The sequence below is a fragment of the Bufo gargarizans genome, chromosome 3, assembly GCF_014858855.1.
Source record: "Bufo gargarizans isolate SCDJY-AF-19 chromosome 3, ASM1485885v1, whole genome shotgun sequence".
NCBI classification, from domain to species: domain Eukaryota; kingdom Metazoa; phylum Chordata; class Amphibia; order Anura; family Bufonidae; genus Bufo; species Bufo gargarizans.
The window spans coordinates 472,552,843-472,567,086 of NC_058082.1; the positions used below are offsets into that span (position 1 = coordinate 472,552,843).

Here is a 14,244-nt window from a genome sequence, read left to right on the forward strand (position 1 = left end):
GAAGAGGAGTGGACCAACATTCCACAGGCCACAATCAGCAACCTGATCAACTCTATGCGACCGAGATGTGTTGCACTGCGTGAGGCAAATGGTGGCCACACCAGATACTGACTGGTTTTCTGCCTCTGTGAGGTGGGATGGATTATCTGGGCAAAGGAGAAGTGTCACTAACACAGATTTAGACAGATTTGTGAACAATATGTGAGAGTAATGGGTCTTTTGTGCATGTCGAAAATGTTGCAGATATTTGAGTTCAGCTCATGCAAAATGGGAGCAAAACTGAAAGTGTTGTGTTTATAATTTTGCTCGGTGTATTTTTCCTGCTACGCAATGCTGTGCAAAGTAAAGTGACATCGATTACTTGGTTTTTAGTTATTCCTTGGTACAAACATTTGTCCAAGGCGTAAGGCTGGTTTCCCTTTCAGACACAACACCTTATTTTGGTCCTAAAGAATAGCAGGGCTTTCCTTTTGGTCTCTGGGCACAGTGGCCCAGATTTATAAATGTGTCTGCATCTAAAATCTAAAAAGTGGCGCAGTTTGGCACATACTTTTTTTTTTTTTTCCTGACGTTTTTGGAAAAGGTCAGGCTTAGCAAGAAAGTGGTGGAGCATTGCCGGTAAGAGGGCAGGCTTAAAGGGGTTCAGCTCTGAACCTGGACATATCCCCATCTTCACCCATCTGATATGAGCATTTTTAGGAGATCCAGTGACATACCGGGTTCTCCCTAGGGACTGATAGGCGGAGGCTACCGTCCAGTAGTGAGCCCCCTTGACGTCACTAGCACTAATAGGCGGGCTTTAGCGCTGTGCTAGCCTGTAAAGCGGCCCATCAGAGCGGTGACGTCACTGGTAGACAGAAGCCTCTGCCTAGCAGTGTACTAAAGTAAACACCAAAGCTGGATTGCGCAGGGCAAGGGAGAGAGCATCAGAGCATGAAATGCTCCTGTCGGAGGGATGAAAATGGGGATATGTCTGGGTTCAGCTCTGAACCCGGACAACCCCTTTAAGGTGCACCACAATTCTGACGTAAATTTCTGTCTCAATGTAAGCCGACCAACAATTAGTATAGAGTCAGTGAAGTGTCTATCTCTGCACTACATTTATCATCCAGCCTGAGCCCCTGTGACCTAAGCTTTAGGATTATCAAATCATGGCCACTATGAGCCCCACCTTATGATGTATGTGCTGGGCTGATCCCAGTGTATACCCCAAACACGTCCACACGGCTGTTTGCAAACGATTGATGCCGAAGGAATAACCTTTTGACCACTGTTGGGGAGATGCCTGTAAGTATACGTCTGCCATTGCAAAAGTATTGAACTTTTTTTTTTTTTTTTTTTAACCAGTAGCTACTTTTTTTTGCTTTCCTTGTGTTTTGCATTTACTTTTACTGCATCCAAATCTACCTCCAAACCTGCATGTGTGAATCCAGCCTGAGGCCTTAGTCACGCATCTGTGTCCATTTTCCTTCCATGAAAACATGGTCTGTTTTGCGTACCCGACGATGTCCGTGTTGCGACAGTTTTCATTGTTTTCTGTTTTTTGTTTTTTTTTCCTCTTGCCCTTCTTGTGTCATCTGTTTTTTTTCACGTGTGTGGCCCATTTATGTCTCCTAGTAAGGGTCTCTGGAAAAACGAACCGAGCACGGATGGCATGTCTGTTTTGTCTGTGTTTTTCTGGGACCCGTAGCCTTGAACGTCCCGTTTCACAAACAGACCAGATGTCTCCACTGAAAAAATAACTGGATGTCCGAATATTCCCATTGTATTGAATGGATCCATGTGCAGTCCGTTGAGAATATGGACAGCACATGCCTGTGACTGACTGATGTGTGAATGAGGCCTAACTGTTTCTTCTTCTGGTTTATCGTTCATTTTAAATGCTGGGTGTCTGAGATCCATTTACTGTGGCTTGGACTCTATGAGCTTGTGAGTCTTTTCAGAAAAATGTCTTCAGCTTTGTATTTGCTGGTTCTTTCAAATCGATAAACCCCCAGCTTGGCATTCTGGTGGCAGAGGGGAATTAAGAGGTCGCAATCCGCTCACTATAGATAAGGAAACAGTGACATGTTCTGTTTCTTGGCTTAAAAGCAGAGTCCCCGGCTTTATACCATACATCAGACCCCCGGGGACACAGATCCAGACTACAAACGGTAGAACATCTGCTCTTCGCTGGGCGAAGTTATAAAGGATTGCACAGAACTTTCCTCATCAAACACTCTGCATCCAGCCGCCTCATGTCAGCGCTCTACAAATGTTGCTCATTATGGTATTCGCCATATTGTTCGCTCATTAAAATCCTTATCCTGCCTTTGTTTTCTGCCTATTATGGTGCGGGATAATAATGGATACATAGACGCATCAGTGTCAGATGGATTTCAATGCTAAAGCTATAACACCAGAAACTCCTTAGTGTACGGACATCCTTTAAAGTTAAAAAATACCAGATTTCCACTAAAGTTCTCTGGCCGTCTAGCTATAGAAATTGCATGAAAAGGATGTTTTTCTCAGTCCTGGGGTTAGTATGTTGTGGACAGACACTTTCCCTGTAAACTTTAGTGCACATTTCACTTTAGGCCTCATTCACGTGTGTTGAAATAAGGTTAAAGGGGGTTATCCAGCAAAAGACAATGATGACCTATCTTCAGGATAGGTCGTCATTATCACATCAGTGGGTGTCCGAGTCCCGGCACCCCTGCCAGTCAGCTGTTACAGGGAGCTGCTCACCGGAGCTCTTTAATGGGGCTGTGGCCGATGTACGGTGACGACGCATGGCCTAAGAAGAGGTCGTGGCACTAACAGAGCTATGGCCTCTTCTAACAGCTGATGGGCAGGGGGTGCCGGGTGTCGGACCCCCACCGATGTGATATTGATGTCCCTGCTCCCTCTGTCTTCCCAATGTGATTCTGATTTGTATGGGTGAACGAAGGAGAGAAGTAGACTGCAAAGAAAAGAATAGCTCTGACATGAAGTAAGTAGGACATATGTAGGGAGGCAGGCTGAGAAGCATGTCTCTGTATTTTACATATTACAGTCTTCCATGTACAATATATGCTGAAGATGGGCCTGCCTTAGCGCAATACTCAATAATATTGCTAAGGAGACACTAAAAAGAAGAAAAAAATGGAAATGACAGACCTTCATTTTTTTGTCCCCTTTTTGTGTAAAATATTTCATTGAGACTCACTCCATTTGTTACTTATACTGACATGAAATATAATGTGTGTTTTCTAGGTTCAATATCGTCACATCGAGAGGCGGCGACTTCTGTTCTGGGGTCAGTCTATGGATACAGTGTATCCTCATGTCAGGAGAATGACCTTGACCCCGAATTATGTGATGGTTGGTGACGGCTTCAGTGTTCAATTTTGGCTAAAAACAAAAGACATTAAAACAAAAAGTCTGATGTATTAATTAGAGATGAAATTCGTTCACACTTCGTTTGGTGGTGAAAGATGAATTGCGTTATGGATTCCGTTACCACGGACCATAACGCAATTCTATGACTGAATGCATTACGGAACGTCTTTAGAGGACGAGGACTCCCCTGCATAGCAGAAACGGGACGGATCCGTTTTGCAGCCCATAGACTTCTATTATGACGGAATCAATAACCCGTTATGCATTCTGTCATAGAATTGCGTTATGGTCCGTGGTAACGGAATCCATAACGCAATTCACCTTTTTACCACCAAAGTGTGAGCGAATTTCAAAATATGAAATTCGCTCATCTCTAGTATTAATACGCTGGATGTTCATGAGAATTGGATAAAGCTTTTTTTTTTTTTTTTTTTTTTTTTTAAAGTGTAAATATTTTTAATAAAATGTAAAATATTTGAATTATTATATTCTGTGCTCAATATTCAAGTAAGGGAAGCTTAGAACGCCTAGATCTACTCCAGCTTGGGACTTAAAAGGGGTTTTCTGGGTGTTTAATACTGATGACCTATCATCAGTATAGGTTATCAATACTTGATTTGTGGGGGTCAGATACCCAGCACCCCCACGGATCAACTGCTTGAAGAGGCCGGGGCACTCCGGTGAGCGCCGTCACCTCCTCACAGCTTACCTAGCGCAGTGCCGTCTGGATAGCGCCTGTGTCTAGACCATGGGACTGATAAACGTGACGTCACTGGCCGAGGAAGTGGCTACAGTCTCTTCAGTCAGGTGATCAGGGAATCTGTCAAGTCGTTCAAGTGTATCTGACAAATGGCAATGCATTCTAGTTCTTTGTACCATCATCACAACTGTACCTTTTTGTTAGAGAGAGTGCAGGTTCCAAACATCTGAAAAAGTTTGATATGCAAATTAGGCGGCAAAGAGTGCTAAACTTAAAAAATAAAAAAAAGATTGTGTTACATAATGTTTGGCACAACAAGCACCCTTTATGCCACCTCCCTCTTTTGCGCCAAGAAATTTGCATTCTAAGAAGTGCACCTAGTATGATTAAGATGATCCATGAAAACCGAACTCTTCCCTTGCGCTATAGAAGCCCAGCTAAGCTGACTTCCCTTCATTCACTGAAAGCCAGAAGAATTCTGAACGTGGTTTTGGCCACGAGTGGGGAAGACAAGTAATAACTCCAAGCAAGTTATACTTTGAGGAGTCCAGGAAGCACTCCTTTCACAGGAGTCCAGGAAGCTCTCCTTTTCACACACCCCTTTCACACGGGCGAGATTTCGCGCGGGTGCAATTCGCGAGGTGAACGCATTGCACCCGCACTGAATCCGGACCCATTCATTTCTATGGGGCTGTGCACATGAGCGGTGATTTTCACGCATCACTTGTGCATTGCGTGAAAATCGCAGCATGCTCCTCTTTGTGCGTTTTTCACGTAACGCAGACCCCATAGAAATGAATGGGGTTGTGGGAAAATCGCAAGCAAGTGCGGATGCGGTGCGATTTTCACGCATGGTTGCTAGGTTATGATCAGGATGGGGACCCGATCATTATTATTTTCCCTTATAACATGGTTATAAGGGAAAATAATCGCATTCTGAATACAGAATGCATAGTACAATAGCGCTGGAGGGGTTAAAAAAAAATAATAATAATAATAAAAAAAAATTAACTGACCTTAATCCACTTGTTTGCGCAGCCAGCATCTCTTCTGTCTTGTTCTGTGAGGTATAGGACCTTTTTGATGACATCACTAAGCTCATCACATGATCAATCACTATGCGCGAACAAGTGGATTAGGTGAGTAAAAAATTTTTTAGTTTATTTTTTTAACCCCTCCAGCCCTATTGTACTATGCATTCTGTATTCAGATTGTATTATTTCCCCTTATAACATAGTTATAAGGGAAAATAATACAATCTACACTACAACTAACTCAAACCTGAACTTCTGCGAAGAAGTTTGGGTCTGGGTACCACAGTCGGTTTTTTTTTTTTTTTTTATCACGAGCATGCAAAACACATTGCACCCGCGCGATAAAAGCTGAACATCGGAACGCAATTGCAGTGAAAACTGACTGCAATTGTGTTCCCACTCGCGTGGGTTTACCGCAATGCACCGGGACGCATCCGGACACGCTTGTCTGCAAGGGGCCTTATGGCTGCTATGCACACTTGTGTCCACTGTCTAATAAAATGCAATCGTGGATATTTTTATTGGGCACTCCGTTAGATAAAAGCAAGTGAACCCTTTATTCACCTAGGTGGTGCAATGTTTCGGCTCCAGGCATGAGCCTTCTTCAAGCCTTGAAGAAGGCTCATGCTTGGAGCCGAAACGTTGCACCACCTAGGTGAATAAAGGGTTCACTTGCTTTTATCTAACGGAGTGCCGCTCCTTTTTCTGGATATATATAATTATATTGGGGCCCCCCCCCCCCCCCCCAACTTATTGATTTAAACGGAAGGCAAAAATGTGATGTCAACCCACCCTCATGTGTTTATCAGTATTCTGGGCTGAAGACACATAACATTTAGGGCTCGTTCACACATCCGTGCTGTTTTTTTTGCGGTTCAAGAATTGCGGATCTGCAAAAAACGAATGCTTCCAGTGTGCCTTCCGCAATTTGCGGAATGGAACAGGAGGCCCATTATAGAAATGCCTATTCTTGTCTGCAAAACGGGGCCACAGAACATGGTAACGGATGTGGACAACACACAGTGCTGTCCGCATCTTTTGCGGACCCATTGAAATGAAAGGTTCGGTATACGGAACGCAGAAAACGGCCCGTATATGGATTGTAAAATACGTTCGTGTGAACGAGCCCTTACAATCTCGTTAATTTCCAATTTTCTCAAAAAAATTAAATGTTGGGTCTCCATTATTTATTTAATTATTTTTTTATATGTAGTCCCTACAAAATGGAATAATCAGGTTGGTAACCCTGGATGTGTGGGGTCCTAACACAGCTGCTTAAGCGGTCCATGTACCTGCTTCACTAATATGGAGGGAGACAAGTAGTCATGGTTCATCAGGGAAATAGATGTAAGTGGTGTTTCTCTAGCTCTGTGCCACAGATGGGAGCAGTCACACCAGTGCCTTCTGTGCAAGGACCTTTCCACTGACCACCAGGAGTGTACATGAGCTGGAGCGGTGTCTTTCCTGTGTAACGTCTTCTCCTGCGATGTTGATCCAGAGGGAGGCAGACTCTTCTCCAGAAGCATCAGTTGCATGCACATATAAGGGTGAGGACAGTACACCAATTCACTGCACATGTACTGCAGCAAGCTCTACTGTCATCAGCCTTTTTTCATGTGTGAACTGCTGAGGGTTATTCCTCTAGATCAGGGATCAGCAACCTGTGGCCCTCCAGCTGTTGCAAAACTACAACTCCCAGCATGCCCAAATAGCTGTAGGATGTCCAGGTATGCTGGGAGTTGTAGTTTTGCAATAGCCGGAGGGCTGCAGGTTGTGCATCCCTGCTCTAGATCATGAATTGGCTACCTCGGGCACTCCAGCTGTTCTTAAACTACAACTCCTAGAATCTTCATTCACGCCTATGATAGTTACACGAACAGCCATGTAAGAGTGCATGTTGGGAGTTCACAAAAGCTGGAGTGCCGAATGTTACTGATTCCTGATCTAGAAATTCCCAGTTTTGCAACTGCTTAGGATATCATGAAATCTGTTGCAAATCCATGACATCTACGGCATCCTGTTGATTTGAGAATTTAAAGGGGTTTTCCGGTTTCAGATATTGATGATCGAGCCTGCGACTGCTTCGTTCCCTAACTGTTAACCTGGTTGCAGCTTCATTTACTTGAATAGAATGGAGTCAGTGGGTCACAAAAGCTGTAATTAAACTGCTTGTCTGTTCAATGCTGACTGCAAGCAGGTGTAAACAGTGAAGACCTAGGATAGGTCGTCAATATCTGAAACCGGACAACCCCTTCAATCGTCACTGGAAATCCAGGGTGCCTCTGCGATTATCCCAGTGTGGTTGGTATTTTCCATGTTCAATAAGGGAAATAAAGACAATGCCTGGCATAAAAATCTTTTAATTTATTACTAAGGACACGACATGTAACACAAGGACAATGGTGACACAGGTTATTTGTCACAATTACGATACAGCTTAGTCCAGCAAAGCACACACAGATGACATATAAAAATAAACAACAACTTAAAAGCAATATCGGATAGGCATTTCAAGCACCTGGTGCACATAAGAGTGCATTGTAATGTGACGGGCAAGGGGCCGTTAAAACGCCCATCTAATATGGTCCTCAACATTTCATTACAAACCCAATGCTACGCTACATTTTTATGAGCCCTTTCTAAGATGGTTGTTGTGAACGTGTATGGATCATTGTGCCTTTCAATACCGTCAAAAATGTCTGGGAATCTATATATCTAGTCTACTGGTAATAACGACATGCTGATCAGATGTGACCCTGTAAATTCTCTAAGTACTGCACAGTATAAAATACTTTATTACAGATAGTAAACACAATATTTCAGGTTATAGTAGATATGTTGCACTGTGCATAATGAGGTATGGGAGAATGATAAAGGGGTTGTCCCAAAAAAAAATAAACCTTTATGACCTGATAAAGAGAACCTGTCTGGCCATTTTATGCCCCTAAACTGCCATCACCATCTTGTACTGTAGGGTACTAGTTTTCTAAACATGTCTTTATATAACTCCTAGGGGGTGGTGCCCCTCTCCTAAAGAGACAAGCCAGCCCCTGAGGAAATCCTCTCTGGCTTGACTGATGTTCCTTAGGCCACAAGATGGAGTCCTGGGAATGTGCAATGAACCTGGGTGTATTTGAATCAGCTTCATTGGTGCAATGTGCATATCGGCAACAGAATCTCTACTCGTCGCTTCACTGTGCCTGCCCTAGTGCTGAACGCAAAGGAGCTTGTGATGATGTATTCGGCCTGAGCAACGTCAATGAAGCCAAAAAGGACGTGTTTAGTGATGTCAATCAAGCATGACTCTTCAGGAGAGCGGCACCACCCCATGAATCTTCAGCCATTATCTGCATACAGCACTAAACTTCTCTCACCATATAATGCAGGAACAAAGAATACATACTTAAAACCCCAATCCTTTGAATTACAAGGCAGTGGGGGCAGTATAAGGATGTAAAATGTCCCGACAGGTTCTCTTTACAGAGTGCACTGATCATTATCGCTATGGTATGAAATACACTGGCACCACTCTGATCGCTGGTTCTCAGTTCCACCTTTAGGAAACATGCTTAAAGGGCATCTGTCAGCAGATTTGTACCTATGACACTGGCTGACCTGTTACATGTGCGCTTGGCAGCTGAAGACCTCTGTGTTGGTCCCATGTCCCGCATTGCTGAGAAAAATGATGTTTTGAATATGCAAATGAGCCTCTAGGAGCAACGGGGGCGTTGCCGTTACACCTAGAAGCTCTGCTCTCTCTGCAACTGCCACAACTAGGGATGAGCAGATTTCATATTTTGAAATTTGGTTTGGTTTCGGTTCGTGTTGTGGTATTTACTGAATTGCGTTATGGATTCTGTTACCACGGACCATGACGGAATGGCTTTAGAGGCATTCCGTCATAATAGAAGTCTATGGCCAGCATAATGGATCCGTCCGGTTTTCATTATGCTGAAGTCCTCTCCTGCATAACGGAAACCGGACAGATCCGTTATGCAGGCCAAAGAGGGTGTGGAAGTTACAGAGAGAAGAACCTTTAGGTGTAATGGCAATGCCCCTGTTGCTCCCAGAGGCTCATTTGCATATATTTTTTCTCAGCAATGCGGGCACATATAAACATGGGACCAACACACATGCCGTCAGCTGCAAAGTGCACATATAACAGGTCAGCCAGTGTCACTGGTACAAATCTGCTGACAGATGCCCTTTACCCTATTCTAATAATGTATAGTATAAATACCGTCTTCACTTTCAATTCCAGTGTCTTCCCAGTCCAGATAAGAAACCAGTATCATCCTGGCACCACCTGCAGCAATGGGGTTATGTCTACTGCCACCTACACGCACTATACAAAGAGATGTATGGAGGTCGCTGCCTTACTTGTGTGCTGACAGCTTATGGCTTTTTGTTTGAGGGGCCACAACCGCTCCTTGGCTTTGCTGTGTCGCATCATTTACAGATTATAATGCACCAAACACGGAAAGAAAACACTTCACTAAACAAAACATCTAGCATGTAACAGTCATGAACGCACAGAAGCTGCAGGCTACACGATGCACAAACAGACGAGAAGCTTCAGTGCTTCTGGATCAGAGGACATGGAATGGAAAGAACAAAATATTCCGCCATTTTTCTGTACATAAAAGGCATTTCAGTAGCACTAACATCAGGAATGAGGCGTAAACTGTAATTTTCATGTAGAAATATTTCAAAAATAATCACAGATGCCATGTAACCACACTGCTGGCATGTAGGACCAACCATGATGCCAAGTAATAGTGGGGGAGGGGCATATATATATATATATATATATATACACATACACACACACACACTACTACTACTAGTCTGGGTGGGTCGTCTGTCAGCTCAGTCCCTGATTTACTGAAATCATGATAAATCATCCTTTTCTTAGAACTCTGTGGTGTGCCGTTCTTCTGTTACTCCCACTGGAAACATGGATAAACGGAGAACTGGGTGTTAACATTTACCTGTAGCAAATGTCCGATTAGTGCTAGGAGTGTGTGGGACACAACCTATCAGGAAGTGAATGTTAACACCCGGTTGTCAATTACTCATTCATTTCCAGTATAAGTAGCAGAGGAACGGCCCAGTTGAAAAAAGTCTCTTGAAGGGCATCTGTCAGCAGATTTGTACCTATGAGACCGGCTGACCTGTTACATGTGCACTTGGCAGTGCACATGCATATAATGATTCCTTAATATATGCAAGTGAGCTTCTAAGAGCAACGGGGGCGTTGCCATTACACCTAGAGGCTCTGCTCCCTCTCTACTTTGATTGACAGGGCAGGACGTGATGAGCTTTTCACTGCATGGCCCTGTCAAACAGTGGAGAGACCGCAGCAGTGGCAGAGAGAGCTGAACCTGTAGGTGTAATGGTAACGCCCCTGTTGCTCCTAGAGGCTCATTTTCATATATTTAAACATCATGAACATGGGACCAACACAGATGTCTTCAGCTGCCAAGCGCACATGTAACAGGTCGGCCAGTGTCATAGGTACAAATCTGCTGACAGATGCCCTTTAAAATAAATGTACATAAAGCCTCATTGACAGGTCAGTGTTTCACGGACGTGTGCTGTACGTATTCTCCACGGACAGCACACGTCCCCTTTCATTTTAATGTGTCTATTCACACATTAGTGTTTTAGCATGGTCTGTGTTTTTTTTATTTATTTTTTTATTAGCACGGATCATGTTCTATTTTGTCTGTGTTCACGGATTCATCACGTTTATTATAGTCTATGGGTCTGTGAAAACCACAGATGCCATCCGTGTTGATCCATGGATCATTAAGTAGAGATTGTTAGAAAATTATTTTTCAGCTGTTTAGTGTAAGTGAAACACGGATGCAACAAGGACAGCAAAAAGTGGACACACGGACCCAACACAGATGCATGGATCAGGGACAGGACTCATCTCAGGTTAATTTGCATATGCATCAAATCATTTTTTTTACACAATAAAAGCACACAGAGCTATGGGGACTGGGTATTGCGGATGTGCTAGTGGCCATCTAGCAACCCATGTCCTCAGCTCTATGCACAAAATCCCGGTGACAGGTTCCCTTTAAACCAGTCACATGCAAGGTAAACTGGTAAAAGTACCGCTGAAGTACTGGACATGAGTGTCGATGTGCAGAAGCCTAAGGAGCAGCAGATGACAGCGCCGCCCCGTTACTTGCATACAAGGTAAAAAGTCAAAAATCTAATGGGGTCAGTTTTTAATCGAGAGGCTGCCGTTCACACATTCAGGAACATCATACAGAAATGTCACAAATATTTTTTCAACATACAGCTTATACAATGGTACTTTATTTTGAGATTTGATTTCCCTTTTACATTTTGTAAAAGTGCCTTTATACAAAGTCGAAGTTTTTTTTTTACTATTTTTGACACCTTACACCTTTAGGGGGTTTCCCTGAGGGAAGATAAGAGGGTCTGCTTCTTTCTGGGTGGTGTAGTTTTTAGATTACATTTGCGCCCGGCATAAATGTACGTAAATTTTCTGGGACTGAAGTGTCAGCCCCCGCACAGCACCTGACATGCCCCGCCCTTGTCACACCCAATTGGCGTACAAGGCGCAAAAACGGCTGTACTACCCAAAACCGTGTCGCATGGCAGACAGAAAAGGGGACTTTCGACACTTTTCATGTCAATGTCGCAAGTCCATTAGTAAATGTGCCCCATACAGTCATGTGCGTGAGGCCTCAGTCCCATGGGTGGTCTGGTCTTGACCAAGTAATTTTAGATTCATGTGGGTCTGGCTCATGACAGCTCTTAGGCCTCTTTCACACGGGCGTGAGTTTTTTTGCCCGGATAAGAGCCGGGTGTGTTGCGGGAAAATGCGCATTTTTTTCTGCGCATGTGCAAAACATTGTCATGCGTTGCACTCGCGTGAGAAAAATCGCGCATGTTTGGTACCCAAACCCGAACTTCTTCATAGAAGTTCGGGCTTGGGATTGATGTTCTGAAGATTGTATTATTTTCCCTTATAACATGGTTATAAGGGAAAATAATAGCATTCTGAATACAGAATGCATAGTAAACCAGCGCTAGAGGGGTTAAAAAATAAATAAACTCACCTTAGTCCACTTGCTCGCGAAGCCGGCATCTCCTTGTGTCTCCGCTGCTGATGAACAGGACCTGGGGTGAGCTGCTCCATTAAATACAGGTTAAGGACCTTTGATGACGTCACTCCGGTCATCACATGGTACATCACATGATCTTTTACCATGGTGATTCACCATGGTAAAAGACCATGTGATGACCGGAGTGACGTCATCGAAGGTCCTTAAGCTCTATTTAATGGAGCAGCTCACCCCAGGTCCTGTTCATCAGCAGAGCTGACACAAGGAGATGCTGGGCTTCGCGAGCAAGTGGACTAAGGTGAGTTAAATTATTTTTTTTAACCCCTCTAGCGCTGGTTTACTATGCATTCTGTATTCAGAATGCTATTATTTTCCCTTATAACCATGTTATAAGGGAAAATAATAATGATCGGGTCTCCATCCCGATGGTCTCCTAGCAACCATGCGTGCAAATCGCACGGCATCCGTACTTGCTTGCGGATGCCATCCGATTTTCACACACCCCATTCACTTCTATGGGGCCTGCGTCACGTCAAAATCGGAAAATATAGAGCATGCTGCGATTTCAACTGAACGCACAAGTGATGCGTTAAAAACATCGCTCATGTGCACAGCCCCATAGAAATGAATGGGTCAGGATTTAGTGCGGGTGCCATACGTTCGCCGCACGGATCGCACCCACACGGAAAACTCGCCCATGTGAAAGGGGCCTTAAGGTTTATCATGGTCACGTAGAGGTTTTTGAGAACTTAGAAGAGGAGTGCCCTGTGGCCATAGTGCGCCGCATGGCTTCACAGGAAATCAAAGTGATTTTGGCAGAGCAATGGAACAGGTGACACACATTTTTCTCCTGTATTAACTGAATGGCCAAAAACTTCACAGTAAAACCATATGCAGTGTTTGACCTCTTAAATCCCTGATACATAGATAATTCATGGACTGCACCCGAAATGGCCTCATCGATGTTACAAGCTTGGAAGGTCAATTGCTGATGGCAAGCTGCCACGAGACAGAAGTCCAGAAGGTGTAGAGTTTGTGACTGTCGTGATGTGGCACAAGGCAACCCCATTCGCTTTCATTAATTGCGATGGAGGTATGCTACACTGCGATCTTTGACCATGCAACATGTATCGCTGCCAAAGTCGGCATGGGGCCCTTCACTTTGGGTCTGTTCGTGCAGAGTTTTCTCACACCCTGCTTTACTCGATTGTCATACAAAAAGCAAGGAACTTAGCATACTGACCCAAATATCTGTCACAACAACGTCAGACTCTGAAAGTACTAATAAAATTTATGATTTTGTAAAAGTCATGATTGATGGAGTTGTAATTTGTGATTATAATGGATCTATGTATCTATTAATTGGTTGCGCTAATGGTGATACTGGATCGCTGATACAGTAAGTTTAAGGGAAACAAGTGTTGGTTGTTCAGGGATAAAAACAACATCCTAAAAAACCCACAAGGAATCCTGAAGCTTATTCTGCATCCGTTTTGTGAGAACCTACCCTCTGGACTCTACATATGTTTTAATTCTAGTGACCAAAGACAAGCAATACAAATACTAATACTAGACTCACTACTAGGGCAGATGCACACGACAAAAGTGGCACACACGGACGCTGTATGGATGGATCCGTTTTCTATTGAGTGAGAGAAAACGGATCCGTCCCCATTGACTTGCATTGTGGGTCATGATGGAAAGAAAACCGGTTTGCTCTCCGGTATGAGAACGGAACGGAATGCATTTTGGAGCACTCTGTTCTGTTCAGTTACATTTTCTCCCAATTGAGAATGAATGGGGACAAAACGGAAGCTTTTATTTTCCGGTATTGAGACCCTTTGACGGATCTCAATAACGAAGAATATTAACGCTAGTGTGAAAGTAGCCTAATCACTCTGGGGAATACAACATCCATACGTGTACTTCTGTAGAAAACCATATGGGCCCACAGTGTGCCGTATGACAGATCTGCAGAACATGCAAACTTCATCCAGCCATGTGCATGAGCCCTTATCATGTCCACAAGAACAGACTCGTG

At 43.8% G+C, this 14,244-nt stretch overlaps 1 protein-coding gene across 1 annotated transcript in view; it reads left to right on the forward strand.

Moving 5' to 3' along the window:
- ZRSR2 (zinc finger CCCH-type, RNA binding motif and serine/arginine rich 2) overlaps positions 1 to 3,768 on the forward strand; it is a 28,440-nt gene extending 24,672 nt beyond the window's left edge. Inside the window, exon 12 of the mRNA XM_044283724.1 lies at positions 3,235 to 3,768. The gene's annotated coding sequence lies outside the window, so the exon portion shown is untranslated. The remainder of the gene's footprint in view (positions 1 to 3,234) is intronic.
- Positions 3,769 to 14,244: the final 10,476 nt, after the last annotated feature.